General features: G+C 35.8%; 1 non-coding gene and 1 pseudogene across 1 annotated transcript; one reads left to right on the top strand and one right to left on the bottom strand.

The window, feature by feature from the left end:
- Positions 1 to 1318: 1318 nt before the first annotated feature.
- On the bottom strand, positions 1319 to 1391 carry TRNAA-UGC (transfer RNA alanine (anticodon UGC)). The gene has a single exon. It is a non-coding gene; the product is annotated as a tRNA-Ala (tRNA).
- A 14490-nt stretch (positions 1392 to 15881) lies between these two features.
- LOC132623563 (amino acid permease 6-like) lies at positions 15882 to 17330 on the top strand (annotated as a pseudogene).
- The last annotated feature ends 4090 nt before the right edge of the window (positions 17331 to 21420 follow it).

Here is a 21420-nt window from a genome sequence, read left to right as displayed (position 1 = left end):
GTTTGAACTGAATGTACACTCGATTTTGAAAACAAGAAAAGCGGAAATGAATAACAGATAATGTCTTAGTTTGACATCAAATCCAAGAAAGCTAGGTCCTTTTTCCTCTTTCAAAAGGTCAAGAGATTGAACTTTGTTCAATCTGTTACTGCATTTCAGCATGCATTGTTCCGCTTGACTACTAGTTCCACGCAGGAAGAGTGGAGAATTCACATGTTACCCATAGAGTTCCTATTTATCACCGTGTGGCCAGTTATAGATATGAAATTGAGATGTAAATCCAAAGGAATTGAGTTCACCTGGGGTCCCTCATAATGTTTCAAAGGTTCTTGAACTCAGACATTATAGTAAGTGTCAAACCAAATCTTCATCGCCTTCTTTCAATCATACGTTCATTGTGTTTTGTAATGTGGAGTCGTAAAGCAGATAAGATGGGAGCTTCAGGGGCTGGATGATGTGCTGAAGCCATCTCAGTTCTCACTTGCTGTAAAAGGCTCTCTTTACCACGATAGGGTTGGACCACGGAGCAGCTTGAAAGGTCAATTACAGATGAGCATTAGCTTTGTTCTTCCATCCATGCTAGCTTTGGTCCCCGAAGATGTTCGTAGAGATGTTGCAGCCTCGGTTAGTTACTAAACCTGATATCTTTCTCAAGAGTTTAACTTCTATGCACCGACAATATACATAAGATCACATAAAAGATAATTACAGGGTAACTGCCTATAATAAGTGGGAGCTAGTTACCTGGAAAATAAAGTAGACAATTTTAGACTGTCAGTATATATATGTTAATCCTCTTTTGCAAATATTTTCGTACTCCCTTTATCGACTGCATAAATTGGAGATCGAAAGAATGTTATGCATGTACAAAGGAAGCACTTGACAAACAATCCTGTGCCATTTTGAACAGGTACTAAGGAGACCTGCAGAACATGAAGAGTGAAAGAACATGAAGAGTAAAGTGAATGGCAGCTTGCTTTCAGACTATGGTGAATTCAAGAGGGAAAAGCAGAAGAACTTAGTTTGAACAGCTTAATTGGATGCAAATATTTCAGATTGCAAGACCTATAGGAGTTTTAATTGGCACTAGTATTTAATGGAATCCAAGAATGAGGAAATTCTGTAATTTTATTCATGGGAATTGTACAAAGATAATTTTGAAAATTAATCCTTTGAGAGTTGTAAAAAATAAAAGAATCTTTCTGAAGATGAATGTCGAAGTTATGTGAAAGTGACAAGCGAGTTTTATGCATTACAATTTGAGATTTGTGTCTTGTCTTTGCTAGTTGAAATATATCTTTAGAGGAATAAAAGAAAATGGAGATGCGGGGGATCGAACCCCGTGCCTCTCGCATGCAAAGCGAGCGCTCTACCATTTGAGCTACATCCCCGTTGGTTTCACAAAGATTAATATAATATATTACTTCTTTCCCTATTTATGTGATATATTTTTCTTTTTAGTCTGTCTCATAAAAAATGATACATTTTCTTATTTGGTAACGATTTAGCTTTAAACTTTACCTTTCACGTTTAACGAGATGATCTATAACCACACAATTATCTTTGGCTTATTTTAGACCACAAGATTTAAAAATCTTCTTTTATTTCTTAAACTTCGTGCCCAATCAAATTATATCACATAAATTGGGACGGAGAGAGTACTAACTTACAAATTAATTTTAACTAATTATAGTGCATAAGGACCATCCCTATTGAGATAAGGATAAGGTTCCCATTTAATCCGCAACTCAAAAATGCGGTGTTTAGTAAGACATTTTTATGCTGGCTTATTAGAAAAGATTTTCCATTAAATAGTGAAAATGACTTCATTCACATTTGCGCGGAAGTAATTCTCCTCGTAATGATCTCAATTTTTAACTTCATACTACTTGTTAGTTGTTACTACTGATATATTTAGAAATTATTATTAATCTTTAGTCTTTAGTACTCAAAATTCTCATCTTGTTGGTGAGGTTCGATTCCCCACCTTGTAATCCCCAGCTCCCTAATTTTTCCTTTTCCTACCCCCACTTGTGAAAAAAAAAAACAACATAATACATATTTTGTACAAAAAATGACTTTCAGCTAGGGGTGAGCATAAACACCGAAAACCGAAAAATCGGATCGAACCGAATTAATTCGGTGTTTCGATTTTTCGGTGTTTCGGTTCGGTTTCGGTTTTTCGATGTTTCGGTTCGATTTTGATTTTTTTTAATTAACAAATTCGGTGTTCAGTTCCGATTCATCGGTTCTTCGGTATTTCGGTTAAACCGAAAATTTAATACATGATTTTTACAAAGTTGTTTGTCCTGTATATCTCAAAATATATACCATGAAAACAATTAAGAACTTTTCATGTTCTAAAGTTAAAGTTGACTTTTCCTCATTATTGACTGCATCATTAATATAACAAATGGTTTACTTTTGTATTGACTGCATCATTAATATAACATCATTAATATAACAAATGGTTTACTTCCCTGTTAATGATGTAGTAGATTTACATTGGGAACTCTTAAAACTCTCATATTTAGTTTCAGGAATCAGCACTTTAGAAAATTATATTGTACTTAGTTATTTGGAAGGTGGAGATAGATTATTCTGCAGTGCGTCCAATCTGTGACTCTTTTGTTGCCTTGCTGGTTTTATTTATAGACTGTGTTGCTGCCTTGCTACTGCTTGTTTATGGCAGCAGCCATAAGCTACTGATTTTGTTTAAGTTTAAGCCTGCTGCTACTGCTGCTGCTATTGCTTGTTTAAGTTTAAGGCTTTAAGCTACTGATTTTGTTTAAGGCTTGTTTAGATCTCTTATAAGTTCATGTGAAAATTGAATTCTGACGAATTGAAATAGCCCATTTTGAATTAAAAAAAACATAAAATAGCTCATTTTTTATTAAAAAGAAAGTCCATTTTACAAGCAGAAAACCGAATTAAAAAAATCGAATCGAACCGAACTTCAAAAAATCGAACCGAACCGAACTAATTCGGTGCGGTGTTCGGTATCCACTTTCAAAAAATCGAAAACAGAAAAACCGAACCGAAGAACCGAACGCCTAACCTTACTTTCAGCGCATCAAACACACTCGACATGGCAGAAGCTGTAATAAACTAGGGCTGATAAAAGGTAATTCAGTTAACAAATTGGAGAATGAATGCGCATTGGGGAATTTTATTAGGTAATCACTGTTACAATATGGAATTACAGCCAAATGAACTAATCAACTTAATCCCAAAAGCTTGTAACGATACCTGCAATAACAATGGAGATTGAGTGAGAATGGGGGAAGCTTAGAAAGGAAGGAAAGAGAGGAAGATAGGAGAAGAAGAGGGAATTTGAGAGAGAAGAGGAGGGAAAGTTAGTTGAGAATTTTACCAAAATGATTAGCTGTCTAAACTCCACCTCCATCTATATATTTATCTGTGTATGAAATATTATCAGCCGTTGGATCTTATTTAGTAGATGTAATCTGGTCCGCTTCTTTAATTCTACTTATTTCACCAGATTGTGCCACTTGTCCTCTTTATTGACCACACCTAAGTCACGTGTCCCTCTACTCAAACACCAAAACCCTAAATCCCAATTTCATTTCCCCAAATCGCTAAGTTCAGTAGTCATAACACTAAAATGAAATTGGGATTTAGGATTTCGGTGTTTGAGTAGAGGGACACGTGACTTAGGCGTGGTCAATAAAGAGGACAGGTGGCACAATCTGGTGAAATCAGTATAATTAAAGGAGCGGACTAGATTACATCTACTAAATAAGATCCAACGGCTGATAATATTTCATACACAGATAAATATATAGCTGGAGGTGGAGTTTAAATAGCTAATCATTTTGGTAAAATTCTCAACTAACTTTCCCTCCTCTTCTCTCTCAAATTCCCTCTTCTTCTCCTGTCTTCTTCTCTTTCCTTCCTTGCTAAGCTTCCCCCATTCTCACTCAATCTCCATTGTTATTGCAGGTTTCGTTACAAGCTTTTGGGATTAAGTTGATTAGTTCATTTGGCTGTAATTCCATATTGTAACAGTGATTACCTAATAAAATTCCCCGATTCGCATTCATTCTCCAATTTGTTATCTCAATTACCTTTTATCAGCCCTAGTCTATTACAGAAGCTAAATTCGCTTATCTATGCGAAAGAACTCCACTGACACCAGTGGACAGTGGACACTTGTCTACAGTCCTAATATGCAATAACATGTTCTGCACCTAGAGAAAATGTTGGAAACTCTCAGAAAGGAGCAGCTCTATGCTAAAAGGTCAAAGTGCTCTTTTGGACAGGATAGGGTTGAGTATTTGGGTCACATTATCACTGGTCATGGCGTAGCAACAGACCCCTCAAAAATTGAAGCAATGGTGCAGTGGCCAGTTCCAAAATCTCTTAAGGCCCTAAGAGGTTTTTTGGGGTTGACAGGGTACTATAGGAGGTTTGTCATGTCTTATGGAGTTATTAGTAAACCCCTTACTAATCTACTGAAGAAGAACTCCTTTCATTGGAACCCTAAAGCAGAAGATGCCTTTCAATACTTGAAGAAAGCAATGACCACAGTCCCAGTTCTTGCACTAGCTGATTTTTCCAAAAAATTTATTGTGGAAACTGATGCTTGTTCTAAGGGAATGGGAGCAGTTCTTATGCAAGAAGGGCAACCACTAGCTTATTTTAGCAAGGCTTTGGCTCAGAAACATTGGGGCATGTCCACTTATGAAAAGGAGTACATGGCAGTTTTAGCTGCTGTGGACATATGGAGACACTATCTCCAAGGGGGACACTTTATTATTAGGACTGATCATCATAGCCTAAAGTATTTATTATAATAGAAAGTGACAACTGCCTTACAACAGAAGGGGTTGACCAAACTACTTGGGTTGGATTATGAGGTGCAGTACAAGAAGGGGACTGAGAACAGGGTAGTTGATGCCTTATCAAGAAGATAAGTTGAAGATTCTTCCTTGAATGCTATAACAACTACTGAACCTACTTGGATGTTAGAAGTGTCTTAAAGCTACGAACATGTCACGACCCGTCTAGTGGGCCGCGACGAGCACCCGGTGCTAGCCCACCCGGGCACCTCTTACGTACTATAACATAATACCTAGGTGAGCCACATAACGAAACATACATTTCTATCCATCAAACTAGTCCCACTTGGACAACAACATCTTTATATCATCATAGGCATCTATGCCACATCAAATGTACATAAGCCGACAAGGCTACCATAAGATATACAAAAATATAGGCCGACAAGGCCAGACATATCTAACCATATACACGTGACTACGGGCCTCTAAGAAGAGTATAACATATCACATAAACGGGACAGGACCCCGCTATGCCCATAATTATATACACAAAAGAATAAGTACCCAAAAGCTATGGCTCCGAATAAAATGGAGCTCTGCTATATAATCTCTGAGAAAGCTGCTATGGATCAAGCCTGTCTCCCTGTGCACCTGCGGGCATGACGCAGCGTCCACAAACAAAAGGGCGTCAGTACGAAGAATGTACTGAGTATGTAAAGCATGATCAACACCAATATAGAAGCATAATAGACAACATTTGAGGGAGCATAGGAGGGGAGACAATAATATCATCATCATCATGGCACTTACTTGCTTTCCATAGGAACATTCCGTTTCTATTGCGTATCCGTATACATACATCCATATCCGTACTTAATTACCCTCATAATCATTTACATCTCATATACATAACATATTCGTACTCTTAATGATGTCATACACATAGCATATACACATATATACAAATATACATAGCGTGCCCGACCATGAAGGTTCGGTGTTTCATACATACTTGGCCAGCCAAGGCTTAAGGTTATTCATACCTGGCCCTACCAAGGCATCAGGGTTATCCATACCTTCTGCAGAAGTGCGCGCGTGTTTCATAACCATATACATACTTTATACATATTCATATACATATACTCTTACCCGGCGTCATAAACTCGGGGTCTTATTATAGCCCTTCATAGGCACACATACATATCATAGCTCGTAAGCATCTTTAGCATCATTTTATTCTCATCATTATTAATATCATTATCACTATCTTCGTTGTTATCTTTATATCTGTCTTATAGGCCTACTCGTCATACAAGAAACTTAGTACTATCGTAACACATCAAGCATCGTGAGCTTATTAGCTCGGAGGGTCAATCATTTGAAGAAATCATAGACTTATAGAAGATTTAGACGTTAGGCCAAAGAACCATGCCTTATGAAAGAAGGGTTAGCCTTACATACCTTTCCGTCGCACTATTCTACACTTGTGCGTTCCCCTCCAACGTTAGCGTTTCTACCTTCATTAAAGTCATACTATCATTAGAATCGACAATTAGCACACATGGCTAAAACTAGGGGAAAATCGTACAACATTTCCTTCACGTCATAATTCAACTCCCAAACGTCAACAATGCATTCACAATAGCATAACAATGGCCATTAGTCGTTCACGTTATCCACGTTCCTCAGTTTACTTTCATTTGCCCATATCTATGGCTATAACACATGATTTCGTTCATTCACATACAATGTCTATTTCATGGTTTTTCAACGTCATTTATAACCCATTCATGTCACAATATAACAATAATCATAACTCAATCCAAACTATTTCTCAAGATGGCACTATTCATCATTCATGGCCCATTTTACTATATTCTTCTACAACCCAAGCATTTCAACTCTCAAATACCTTAAACAACATATAAATATCATGAATCTTACCTTAGATGTTGTAGGAACAAGCCTTAGTTGATAATACTTCACTTGAGCACAAACCCTAGTTTATCTCCATTTGGGTTTTCTTGACCTTGGATGATCTTTGATGGTTTTCGTACTCTTGGTTCACTTGTTTTATGTTGTTGATGACTTATAATCCTTGAAAACTTGCATAATAAATGTAGAGAGATGTTTTAGAGAGAAGGGGTGTGATATAGAAGTGAAATGAAATAAGCCTTGGTCCCCTTATTTAATGACTTGAAAATCTGATTTGAACTGCACAATGGCCGTAAACTGGGTTTACGGTCCGTATTCCAGTTTACGGACCGTCCTTCGTGGTCGTCTTTAACTATTTACAGAACCAGAAACTCAGGCTGCAACATGGTGATTTACGACCATGGTTTACGGACCGTAAATCACTTTACGGTCCGTATTCCAAGTCGTATTTTACCATTTGATCATTTGGCAAAGAGTTGAAGTTTTGAATGCCAAAATACTGTTGACACCCAATTTTGTCCCGCCTCTCCTCCGAAATACCTATTTACGCTTCTAATATTTTTTGGCAAATTAAAAAATATATTTTTATTTTTTACTATAATTATTAGCCTCTTATCAATATCGGCGTTTCATTATTCTATTACAGTTACTAGCTATTATTATTATTATTATTATTATTATTATTATTATTATTATTATTAGTTCAAATACAAGCCCAATTCACCTCCAACATTTTCGGATTAACCCAAAAATAATTTTTCATAAGCCACTACCCATTTTAATTCACCCCAGCCCAAATAATTAACCAACATTTCGGACCAGCCCATTCTTTTTAATTTTGCCCAGCCCATTATCCATTAAACCCGATCCAGCCCAAAAATGGACCCGACCCGATTCTTAATTAAATGAAAATGGGTAGGGTTCCCTTTCATTTTTCCTTCAGCCACGCCGCCACCCCCATGTTTCTCTCTCTCTATCCTTTTTCTCTCCTCTCTGTCTCTCTCTTCTCTCCTCTCCAACACGCTGCTCCCCCCCCCCCCCCACTTTCGTTTGTCTCTCCCACGCCACTGTCACCCCCACTTCGTCTTGTCTCCCCGCTCCTCTCTCTCTTCGTCACAAGAAAACCCTAATCCACCCTATAAATAGTCCTGTTTTGAGTCCTTTAAAAAGGGGGTTCGAAGTCGGAGTCGCAAAAGTCCCCCCTAAGATCTTTTCCTTCAGCCGCCTGGAAATTCCATAGAAATTAGAATCTTTTGTTTTAGTCGCTCAAAATCCCAAAAAGTTTTAATGCTTAGTAGTTGTTGCAGTTTCTGATATCAAGAAAAATCTACATCGTTGTTTTTGTTTTGCCCCTTTGATCTCTGTTTGGATTCGAGTGTGTACGAATTCGGGACTCGCAGTGTTCGAAGTAGATCGAAGATTCGAGGCCTCATTTCGCTGCACCCGAAGAAGGTTAGCAATTTCAACTCTTCTTTGAAGTTCATTTTATTTTCGATGTGATGTTTGTATGAGTTATCTTTCTATGTCGACATGTGCTTGTTTCGGTTTCAGTATTAGTCAAGGAATAAGTGTCGCCAGGTGTTCGATTTGGCATGTTGGAGTTTGCTAGTATAATATTGTAGTTAGGCGGTTTAAATTATGATTGCATATGTTAAAGTTGGTTGTGTTTAGTTGTGTCCTTATTATTTGCTAAGTTTAATCATGCTTAAGAGAATTTAAGTCCTGCTTATCTGGTAGCTTAGGTCCTGTTTAGTCGAGATTCAATGCGTTGAGTAATCAGTTCGATCGACGTTGTGCCTACTTCAGCCTCTGTTTCGTATTATCTGTTTTCATATGCTTTACATTTTGTTGGTTTAGGTAATGTGATAACATTGGTAGATATTATTCCAAATTTGCTTAGAGTAGTTCGGTTTAGTTTTGTTTAGTTTGAGTTTAGTATGTTTTACTCTATGGTGGATAATTTGATCTTTAGTATATCGTTTGAATGACACTGGCATGTTACTAGCAGTTTTTAGGCTGTGTGTGGCCATTGTTTTCTCTGTTTTAGACTGGTTTAGATTCTCAGTGTGTTTGTAGCTTATTTATATGCGCGCAATGTACTCTATGAACTGTTGAAAGCATGTTTAGCAAGATCGAAGATTAGTTTAAGTTAAGTATTGGCCTGTGTCCTGTTGCCATTATTGTAATCCAAACCTAGTCCAGTTGTTAGCATGTGAGGGAACTCCAACGTGATTTAGTCTATGGTTCATTGATAAATTACAAGTTGGTAAAGTATGTAAATAATTTCTGTCCATTACAGGTCTGTTAGGTTATCACTAGATTTATTTGTTGTCTAGGCCTAAGTCAATCTGAGCTGTAAGTTTGTTAATTTAATCACCATGAGTCATGTGCAAAGTCGTCAAATCTGCCTAAGTGTCAATGTGTTCAGTAGTATGCTCTTGGGTTTCCCTCTGTTGGATTTGAATCTATTCTCCCTCATTGCATATAGTTGTTATTCTTAGAATGTTGTATGAACACGTCAAATGCCTATTTTTCCTTCCGAGATGCCCTGCACAAACTTACAACTTTAATATTTGCTAGTTGCTATGTGAAATCACCTTTCTTTACTTCTACGTGAGAAATGCTATCTTTATTTTGTTTGACTCCTAGTAGAATAAAGCAGTAGAACTGATGGATACCTTCCCTAGTTTAAAGGTTGCTGTTACTGTTACTGTTACTGTTAAGACATGCAACTGTGAATGTGTAATCGTTGAAGATCACTACTAGTAGGTGCAAAACTAATCAACTATTGTAGTCATTTGATGAGTTAGAAATATTAGTTCAGTCTCGGTATTATTGGGAATTTAATAACTGTTCCTTTCTTCAGTCTCGTTTCATTTCAATGTGATCATATTTATTTCAGAATTTATGGGCAGTAGGTATTCGTACATGTGAATTATATATATGCGTGCATATGGCAAGTATGTTCATGAAAAAACATGAGATATACTTAAATATACATAGTACATACATAATCTATCAGATTGTTTTAATTTATATTTTACATGTTTAACCGTAATCATTGAGTAGATACTAATCCATTTCCTTTTATTTTATGCATGACCTTCGCATACGAGTCCGAGGGACTCGTCATCCGCATTCGGTGTTGGGCCAAGGCCCAACGAAAATACTATTCCTCTGTCCAGTTCTGTCCGCAGCCTATATTCAAAAGAAAGAAACGAGTTTTGGGCCAAAGCCCAATAGCATGATTAATTCGCAGCAGTTGGGCCCTGAATAATGGACCAGATCCATTCAATTTTCTTCCCCTCTACCTTATTTTTTCTTGTTGTGTATTTTTGATTTGCTTTGTATGACTAACACCTTGTCTTATCTTATTTTCTTAACTTAGATGAATTCAAGTAAAATTAGTGGGTTAGTTTTTAGTATAAGGGGTAGTTAATTCCGTGGGCTTCATTATTATTTACATTATCTATAACATTTATCCTAAAATTATTTACATCATTTATAACATTTACCTTTGCTAGAATCATTGATTTTCAATAATAAGAACCCATGCTTTGAATCAGAGAATTATTCTTTGTTTATTTATCACCTTAGGGATTTGCATATCGTGGATATGCACAAAAATATATAAATCTAAGTATTGCAAGTTTGGTTTAATTACACATTGTTCTAATTAAGCATAGTTAATAAAAAATAATAAAAGGGAGACAAAACACATTAACTATTCTCGTATTTTGTTATACTTCTAAACTGCATTAATATTTCATCATTTGAGTTGTTGCAAATATTTACTAAAGCACTGCACGACTCACATTTTCTTCTACTTATATGCAATTATCATATTTTGCAAATCTTATTATGAATAGGATTATCATACTTCCATTTAAAGGCATTAGCAACATTTATGAGTTTTATTTTAAAGTTTTCTTTTATGCGAGATTATTATATTTTGTGCAAGTCTTATTCTAAATAGCATTTTTATTTAAAGCATTAGTAATGTTTATAAAGTATTGTTTTAAATAGCACAAATATATTTTCCTTTAAAACTTTAGCAATATTTTTAAATTATTTTCTAAAGTTTAAACATTATATTTAGCCTTAATTAATTAATCTAAGTTTGGTCGGATAACCGTAGTTAACGGATTCTAAAGGATGCCTAACACCTTCCCTTTAGGATAATATAGAACCCTTACCTAGAATCACACTGATTAAGCAGACTATTGACGAGGTTTAGTTAGCTTTACCTTAGTTAATAAATTAGGTGTCCTAATTCACCGTTAAATTAATTAGGTGGTGACTCCTTAAAATAAGCAAAAATAGGAATCACCAATATGTTGTACTTCTACTTTAACCCGGTTAAAATGGGGTATAACAAATACGACAGGCCATTTTACGGTCCGTATTTCACTTTACGACCGACTGGCCAGATTGCAAACCTGCAACTTTTCACATTTCTTGACTTTTCATTCTAATCATCCACATCCATTTGCCTACATCGCTCATCTCATACCTTGCCTTATCTTAGCCAACTTTCTCGTCTTGCATCGGATGCCTTTGAAATCTCGCCTAAGGTCATCAAACATCATTTCTTACCTATGGAACATCATACACTCGTACTCATCACTAGTTCATTCACTTTCGTACCAACGGAAAATTTTCCGAGGTGTAACAGAACATGATCCAGTGGCTTTACACCTCTTAACAGATTTGATTACAAATCCTGCAGGCTCAGCTAAATATTCACTTCGTCAGGGAGTTATCAGGTCTGATAAAAAAATCTACTTAGGCAAGGGGGGTACTCTCAGAACAAGAGTGTTTGATGCCTTACACCAATCCCCATTGGGGGGTCACTCTGGTCAGTTGGGTACATACAAAAGGATTAAAATGGTGTTCTACTGGCCAAACATGAAGGCTGATATTGTTAAGTGGGTATCAGAGTGTGATGTATGTCAAAGGGTGAAAACCGAGAATGTGCACTCACCAGGGCTTCTCCAACCCCTCCCTATTCCTGATATGCCATGGCAGGATATTGCCATGGACTTTGTGGAAGGTTTGCCTAATTCTGGTCATAAAAATGCCATCTTAGTAGTGGTGGATAGAATGACCAAATATGGTCATTTCTTGGCTTTGAAACACCCATTTTCAGCACAAGATGTGGTGGATCTGTTCCTTAAGGAAATCTACAAGTTGCATGGATTACCTAAATCTATTGTGACTGATAGAGATCCAGTTTTTACTAGTCATTTTTGGCAGCAGATGTTCAAATCTATGGGGACTAAATTAAACTTGTCTACTGCTTACCACCCACAGACGGATGGTCAAATGGAAAGACTTAATCGTTGTTTGGAATCCTACCTTCGATCTATGGTTTTTGCTAACCCCAAACAGTGGATCAAATGGCTTCCCTTGGCGGAGTGGTGGTATAACACCAACCACCACACTTCATTGGGTTCCACACCCTTTGAAGCCTTGTACAGATTTCCACCCCCACAGATTTCCCTTGGTTGCCTTCCTTACTGTTTGGCGAGACGACAACAAATGCTGGCTCATCTCAAGGATAACTTGGTACAAGCCCAATCTCGCATAAATTTTTATGCTGACAGGCTAAGATCAGATCGAAATCTGGTGGAGGGTGATTTGGTGTACCTAAAACTACAGCCTTATCGTCAATCTACAGTAGCTGTGAGAAAGAATCTCAAGCTTAGTGCTCATTACTATGGCCCTTACAAAATTTTAAAGAAGATCGACGCAATGGATTACCTCTTGGAGTTGCCACCCGGGTCCCAGATCCATCCGGTGTTTCACGTCTCCTAGTTGAAGAAGAGGATCGGGCCTGCGATTAACCCTCAACAAGCTCCTCCTGCATGCGATGCTACTAGTCGTGTCATGGTGCAACCTCTCACTATATTGCAACGCTGCATCGAAAAGGTCAATAATGCTGCTTGTGTTAAAATCTTGATTCAGTGGGCTAATTTAGGACCTGATAAGGCCACGTGGGAGGACTGGGGATACATTCAGAGTCAATTTCCGACCTTTGTTGCTCAATTACAACCTTGAGGACAAGGTTGTTTTGAAGGGAGATGGAGTGTTATGACTGCTGAACTTAGCGATTTGGGGAAATGAAATTGGGATTTAGGGTTTCGGTGTTTGAGTAGAGGGACACGTGACTTAGGCGTGGTCAATAAAGAGGACAGGTGGCACAATCTGGTGAAATCAATAGAATTAAATGAGCGGACCAGATTACATCTACTAAATACGATCCAACGGCTAATAATATTTCATACCCAGATAAATATACAGCTGGAGGTGGAGTTTAGACAGCTAATCATTTTGGTAAAATTCTCAACTAACTTTCCCTCCTCTTCTCTCTCAAATTCCCTCTTCTTCTCCTATCTTCTTCTCTTTCCTTCCTTTCTAAGCTTCCGCCATTCTCACTCAATCTCCATTGTTATTGCAGGTATCATTACAAGCTTTTGGATTAAGTTGATTAGTTCATTTGGCTGTAATTCCATATTGTAACAGTGATTACCTAATAAAATTCCCCAATTCGCATTCATTCTCCAATTTTTTATCTCAATTACCTTTTATCAGCCCTAGTCTATTACAAAAGCTAAATCCGCTTATCTATGCGAAAGAACTCCATTGACACCAGTGGACAGTGGACGCAAGTGTGTATTGGAATCGGAAACAAGTAATAGCATAAAAATATGTATGTAATATATTAGTATCAGTTATAATGTAAATATTCTTACGTTGTTATTGATAGTGAGTGATTGATAGGTTAAAGTTGTAGACAGGTATTCCCTTAGGATTTTTCATTTTCCCAAAGAAACAAGTCTGAACATTATCAACTTGTGCCAAATGTTAGTACTAATATTCATTCTACTTATCTTGTTAAATTGTTTACAAGTCTTGCTAGATTGGCAAAACTTTCTTTGTTCACAAGTTCTGTCGACGAGGCATAATTTTAGTACAAATGTTATTTTGTTAAATTTGTTCACAAGTCATGTCGGATTTGACAACTTTTTGTGTTGTTTCAATTGTTCCCAAGTTTTGTCGCGCATGCAAGACTCGGCAAAATTCATTCTACCTATCTTCGTTAAATTATTTAGGGTTTGTTTGGAAAGCCACCTGGTAATTGGAATTGGTGTAATTACTAGGTAGTAATTACACAGATTACTAATTACACAGTATAGTAATTACGAGTGTATGTTTATTTGTCATAACGTAATTACAATGTAATTACAAGCATATTGTTTGGTTCCACATGTGTAATTACACAGTTAGATTAGTTTTAAAATAAAAATTAATACTTGACAAATACACTAGTAGATAAAGGATCATTCAAAGGGGTCAAAGGCTTTTTAAAACTATTTTGAGAATCATTACTCCCTACTTTCGTTTAGATTTGCATAGTGAGTGTAAAGCTTCTTGTACCATGACAGCATTATCAATAGCCTTACATACTAGTAGGAAGCTACATTGAGTGGGACTATAAGTTTAGGTAGCAGAGGGCGGATACAATTAACTATGATCTTGGTAATGGTCTTATATATGGTGTTACAAAGGCTTATAGGCATGTATTGAGTAAAATTCCAAGGTTCTTAACCTTAGGAATTAAGGAGATATAGTTAGTATTGACATCCTTGAAAATTTTAGAATTAGTAAAAGTGTTATGACAAACTTGCATTACTGTAGTGTTTTTGAAAGAAAATGGGGCGTAAGTCATCCGACCCAGGAGCTTTTAAAGGCTTGAACGACATAATGATGTTGTAAACCTCAATGTTTGTTATAATGGTAAGTTGATCTACTCTTGCTTAACTTATATCTTGACCAACACAAACTCCTACAACATTCTCGTCAAGGTGGATAATAATAATATTTCGAATATTGTCCATATAAAAAAACCAGTTCCCTCCGGGGTCATGACTCATTAAGGCTTATATGGTTACGAGGACGATGTTGAATTCTAGATAAGTGAAATTTTTTTGTGTTCGCATCTCCATCCGTTATCCATTGAACGTGTGATTTGAGTTTCCAAAATTCTTCTTCATGTTTTAGAATTAAATTAAAATCATTTATCAGAAGGTTTTTTCTAAGGAGCCGTTTGGATATGATTTCAAATCATGAGATGAAATCATGTTTGGACATGCAATTTGGATTTCTTAAGTTGTATTTTTTCTTATTGACATAAAAACCCCTCAAGTTGTGAAAACCATCAAAACTTTCCCAATTCTTATACAATTTTACCGAATGAGCAAGTCATAGTTCATAACAAAATTATATGCTACTAGAAGGCCTCTAGAAATACAACATCAGTTGATCAAACTTTAGTTCAATAAAAAACAAAATTTAACATGAATAGTAATGTAACTACTCTTTAATATAATTCTCTCACATGGTACGAACAATCTCTTCACGCCGAGCATGCATTTCCCGATCAAATGACCGAGAAGACGAACCAACATTATTACATTAAAAAAAATTATGGGTTTTTTTCTACAAAATATAAACTTATGGGTCAAATTTTACGTTTAAAAATTTTGAAATCATGATTTGAAATTCCAAATCATGCCTTTTTGGATGATTTGGGATTTGAGATGAAATCATGAGATGAAAACGCATGTCGCAACGCCTACTAAAACTATTTTCATGATTGGCGTCCATGTTTTGAAGGCGAAGTAAACGTGCCAGAAGAACTTATTTTTATTAGAAAGTATTTTCAAAGGGATACTTATTCCAGTAAGTGACGTTTTTAGGTGATCAGAGTGCAGTAGAGTAATTTCGATTATTAAGCCAAGAGCCCTGGACTAGGGCGGCAAAACCAGGGTAATGGTTCGCAAAGCACGTCCATAGTAGGACTTGTGCTACTCACCGTAATCAAGCATATACCCAGTTGGATTGGGATTTGCTATTTTCCATAGGAAAAATTTCATGAAGTTTATGTTAGGAAATTAAACCTCTACCCCAAGTAATTCTAATCCTTCATCAAACAGGACAAGGATTTATAGATGATGTTATATAAAGGCTTGCATAGCAAGCATTATGAATACTACACCAAAACAAGACACATAAGAGAAAGAAATTTTGAATCAAGACTCTTCTTACCAGACATAAACTTGGAAGAACACTTTGAATATGGCACCTGAGTTTCAGAAGAACACTATGTCCTTGCCAATGGAGCTCGAAAGTGGAGACGTTCAAAAAAACTTTGACGATGATGGACGCGAATAAAGAATAGGGACTTTGTTGACTGCAAGTGCACACATCATTACTGCTGTTATTGGTTCTGGAGTGCTATCTCTAGCATGGGCAATATCTCAATTAGGATGGGTGGCTGGTCCTGCGGTTCTCTTTGCCTTTTCTTTCATAACTTACTTCACTTCTACACTTCTTGCCGATTGTTACCGTTCTCCGGGCGCTGTTTCTGGCGAGAGAAACTATACTTACATGGACGTTGTCCGCTCTCACTTAGGAGGTGTGAAGGTGACGTTGTGTGGAATCGCACAATATGCTAAACTTGTCGGAGTTACCATTGGATACACAATAACAGCATCTATTAGTATGGTGGCGGTACAGAGGTCAAATTGCTTTCACAAAAATGGCCACGAAACTAGCTGCTCAATTGAGAGCTACCCATATATGATCATATTTGCGGTGATTCAAATAATTCTTAGACAAATACCAAACTTCCACAAGCTCTCATGGCTATCAATTCTTGCTGCTGTTATGTCTTTTGCTTATGCTTCTATAGGTCTTGGACTCTCCATAGCCAAAGTTGCAGGTTTGGGGCACCATGTAAAGACAAGCCTAACAAAGGTGGTAGTTGGGGTGGATGTATCTGAATCAGAGAAAGTATGGAAAAGCTTCCAAGCCATTGGAGATATTGCATTTGCCTATGCTTATTCCACAGTTCTCATTGAAATATAGGACACATTGAGATCATCACCTCCAGAAAGCAAGGTAATGAAGAGAGCATCACTAGCTGGAGTTTCCACCACAACCTTGTTCTATATGCTATGTGATACCGTTGGCTATGTAGCCTTTGGAAACAAAGCTCCAGGAAATTTCCTAACTGGTTTTGGTTTCTATGAACCCTTTTGGCTAATTGACTTCGCCAACGTCTGCATTGTTGTCCACCTTATTGGAGCTTACCAGGTTTTCTGCCAACCTTTATATGGATTTGTGGAGGCGCGATGCAGCCAGCAATGGCCAGACAGCAAATTCATTAACTCTGAACACGCCGTACAAGTTCCATGCTGTGGCGCTAAATACAACGTCAACTTGTTCAGGTTGGTGTGGAGAACAACATATGTTGTAGTGACATTCATGATTGCCATGATATTCCCCTTCTTCAATGACTTCTTGGGTTTGATCGGGGCAGCATTGTTCTATCCATTAACTATCTACTTCCCAATAGAGATGCACATTGCCCAGAGAAAGATACCAAAGTATTCTTTCAAATGGGTATGGCTGAAAATACTGAGCTGGACTTGCCTCATCGTTTCACTTTTTGCAGCTGCTGGATCTATCAAGGGTCTTGCCACTGATGTCAAGCATTACAAGCCTTTCTCAACTCAACAATAACTTCTAGACCTGTTCAAATTTATATAATTTTTTCAATACCAAGTGTAGTATATGTAGGTTATTCTTACAAATTTAATACAGTAAACTTTTTTACAGAAAAAGTAGAACGCAGCTTAGTTCATGTCATATCATTTGAAAGATAGATTATTATTTTGGTATGTGATTGAAGTAACAATTGTCAATAAGAATAATATAATGTATGTACCCAATATTTAACTACAACAAATTAATGTAATCTAAGAAGATTGAATGTCCTTCCAGTAAGTAATTTTTTTTCATTATGATCATTCAACTTATGATTTTTTTTCACATATGGCCATCCCAAGTTATGATAAGAAAATGTTTTTCACTTCAAAGTTCTACCGTTGAACCAACAAGTCCAAACACAATTTTCAAAAACACAATTATCTTGACAGCTATATGTTAGACAGCAAGCAATTACTTTTTAGCAAAATACCACTGTACATCTCTTTACGTGGGCTCTGTTTTCTATTTGGTGAAGGCTGTGTTATCTTTGATTGTTTGGTTATGATTGTTTTCTAATTCTCTCTGACTAAAATATTTTCATCTTTGCTTAATTGTTAACCTGGAGTTAGATTTTCTTTTTTTCTTTTCTTTTTTCGGTTGCCTTAACGAAAGTGTGTTTGGCAAACAAAGCATGGTCTCTCCTGGTTGATGCTTCTAATAAATGGAGCAACAAGCAACTTGGTTTCCTTATACACCTTAGCTCTTAGAAGATCAAGCTTGTACATAAGCTTGTAAGTACCCTTAATCATCAAGTAATCTGAAAGCTTTGAAAGTGCAAGTTGCAGACATGGAGGATAAAAGGAGAGAAAGTTGTATGAGATAGTTTGGCCATGTCCTACTCTGGTAGACATGTTCCATCATTTTTTGATTGAAGGGGCTAAGAGGAGACATATTATCTACATGATCACTGGTGCATATTAGAAACCTGTGAGAAGAATTCAGAGGCAACATCTATCTGTTGAATTGGGAAATGGTATGAAGATCAAATTTTGGTAGGATTACTGGTTCTAGTCACATCCCTTGCAAGAAGGTTTTTCAAAACTTATTCAGCTTCACATCACGTCCTAACAGGGGCGGATCTACTAAGGGCCTAGGGAGTGCCACGCCACCCGCAAGCTTCGGCGAAAACGCTATGTATTTATGGCAGTTCCGTCTATCACTTTATTGTGAAAGACCAGATTGGCCCGTTCTGCCATAAGTACCTCCATATTTCGCTGAGTAGGATTATGTATCCATGTGAAAGTCTATGATTAGTTAAATTGGCACCCTCACTAACAAATTATGCGAGAGTGCTAGTGGCAAGGAGCAGGAGTTGCCACCCATGAGATGAGGGTTCGAGCTCCAATATATTTTACATCTACATATAAACTTAATCCTAATGAATGAGATTGCGTAACTACCGTGTAAGAGGTATAATTGATGTCTTTTAGTATAGAAATTATATTATCTCCCACATTTTTATTAGCCTACCTCTGTAATTTTAAAGTTATATGAGGATCACATACTAATTTTATATACTTCTTGATTTGCGAAAAGTTCCTACGGGTTGGAATTTAAATTACGAGTAGAAGAAATTAATGGTTTTAAATGAAATAAAAATCAATTCATTTCAAAGAAGCTTAAGATGGTAAGAGTCAGCCGCCCCATTTGAATCATAATATGGCATATTTTTGTTTTATTTTATAATTATTCGTTATATTGCCAAATAAAAGAAGTTGAGTAATCAAAGGGTTGGGTGAGAGAAAAGAGAAGATAATTATTTGAAATTTTAAATAGTTCCATTTCGTTAAGATAAATTTATATATGAATGTAAAAGATATGAAATGAAAGTAATACTACTAATAGTTGCAAAAAATTGTGGAACTTGGGATTTTTCTTATCAATGTTGGTGAATGTGTTTCTAAAATTATCATTAACTATGACCAAGATGTTTATTAAGTTAATTTAATCTAAATTCTTAAAATCCAAAACAAGATAAGTAATCAATCATCTAAGTATACACTTGAGGAAATGAAGAAAATACGTAATCAAGAGAAACTAGATGAGTAACCTTTTTATCTCTTTCCTTTTCTTTTATTTTCCTTAGTTCCTCCTCTTAATTTGCTTTTAGTTATTTGTATTAGTGACTATCTTTATTTATTAATCTCAAACCCTTTTTTTTTTTTGCCCTTATTAGTATGTGCTAAAATATAAAAAGCTAAATCATCAGAAGTTTCTTAATCCAAAAATCTTCTCTCTCCCATCAGAACAAAATTTCTGTTATGCCGAGTTGTAATAATTATGTTTTTCCGTTCAATCAATTTGTTTATATAAACTTAAAAGGTGAATAATTTGATTCGAAGCCTAAAGTCGATCGAACCAATCAAAAACTTACTTTATTTGGATTCAACGAATGTGGCACCCGGAATCTTTAAATCCTGGATCAGCCGCTGCATCCTAATGTACAATAGCCTACTGTAGAGGAAATAATAGGAGGAGTATCCCATCAAGAAGATTGAATGCCTTTCCAATAAGTAAACTTTTTCCTATGATCATCCAAATAATGTTTTTTTCACATTGTCCAAAATGTTTCTCGAGCTAATTTGATGTGTGTCCATTGTTTGGTAGTGACATTGTCGTCAACTAATTGTGATATTGTTTCCATACACATAATAAATAGATTGGGTGACAGGGGTCACTTTGGCGTATGCCTCCGAAAGCTTGAAAAAAGTTAATAGGTTTATCATTTACAAGTAGCGAGAAAAAAGAAGTAGAGATAAACACAAAATGATTAATTGGATGAGTATTCTAGGAAAAGTATGGCGCTGAAGGGAATACTTATGTGCCTTTATGAATGATATATTAAATTAGGTATTTAAGATACATATTGTTTCTTGAAAATATATTAATTAATAATCACATATTTGTATATAATATTGTAAAAGTAATTGTATACATTTGTCAAATTAATAATGTTTTAATTTAATTAATTATAAAAATTGAAAGCACACATTTTGTAAGAATTGCATGCGCTGGATATTTGACAAAAAGATTAATATTTATACATATAATGTCATAACACTATTCAAATGTTTGACAAAAAAAAAAATTTATCAATTGTAAATGAAAAATGAACAACATGCAATGTAAAACAACAAGTGAATAGTACTAAAGCAAATAAATTGAAATAAAAAATATAACCTAAATTCAAAATTCAAAAAAAAAAAAAAAAGTTTAACATGATACTTTTATGTCAAATTCCAACATGGCATAAAATAAGTCTCAACATAACTTAAGAAAAAATAATTCAAAATACAGTGAAAAAAATATTTAAGTCTATAACCTCATTCAACAACGGAATTCTACTTTAATAACATCACTAATTAAATGTCAAGTTTGTTAATGATTCATTCTTTCTAATATTAGGAAGTGTAATTTCAAAAAGTAAAGGTTGGGAAATGAGAAGAAAGAAAATGAAAGATAAATAATATAAAAAATATTTTAAAAAATAAAATAATATAAAATGTAAAATTAAAATAATAGAGATATAAAAATATATTATTATTTTTTTTTAAAAAAAAGTAACCATTTAATTACATCCAATTCTCAACCCAGAATTGGAGAGTGTAATTACTCCCTCCCAATTACACTCAATTACATGCTGACCATATAATTACTTGGTCTGACAAACATGTCAAACTATGTAATTGCACTCAATTACACTCAATTCCAATTACATGGTTGGCTTTCCAAACAGGCCCTTACAAGTTCTGTAGGATGGCAAAACATGCATGTATTGTTCAACTGTACAAGTTTTGCCGAACTGACAAGACTTGATCATATATTTATTCCACTTACCTTGTTAAATTGTTTAGCACCCGATTTGGAGCAAAAATGAGGGGGAGGGAGGGGGGAGGGGGAGGGGGGGGGGGGTCCTTAAAGCCCTCGACAATATGAGAAAAAATCGAAAGGACGAATATGTAACAACATAGTCATAGTCATAGGAGGAAAAGGTCTGCCAGTGGATCTATATTAGCAACTTTTTATAAAATAAGAACAAAAGTTTAAAGCCCTTAAATTTTAG

This window comes from Lycium barbarum, chromosome 12 (assembly GCF_019175385.1).
Source record: "Lycium barbarum isolate Lr01 chromosome 12, ASM1917538v2, whole genome shotgun sequence".
Classification (NCBI taxonomy): Eukaryota; Viridiplantae; Streptophyta; class Magnoliopsida; order Solanales; family Solanaceae; genus Lycium; species Lycium barbarum.
This window is presented reverse-complemented; position numbering and strand designations above follow the sequence as displayed.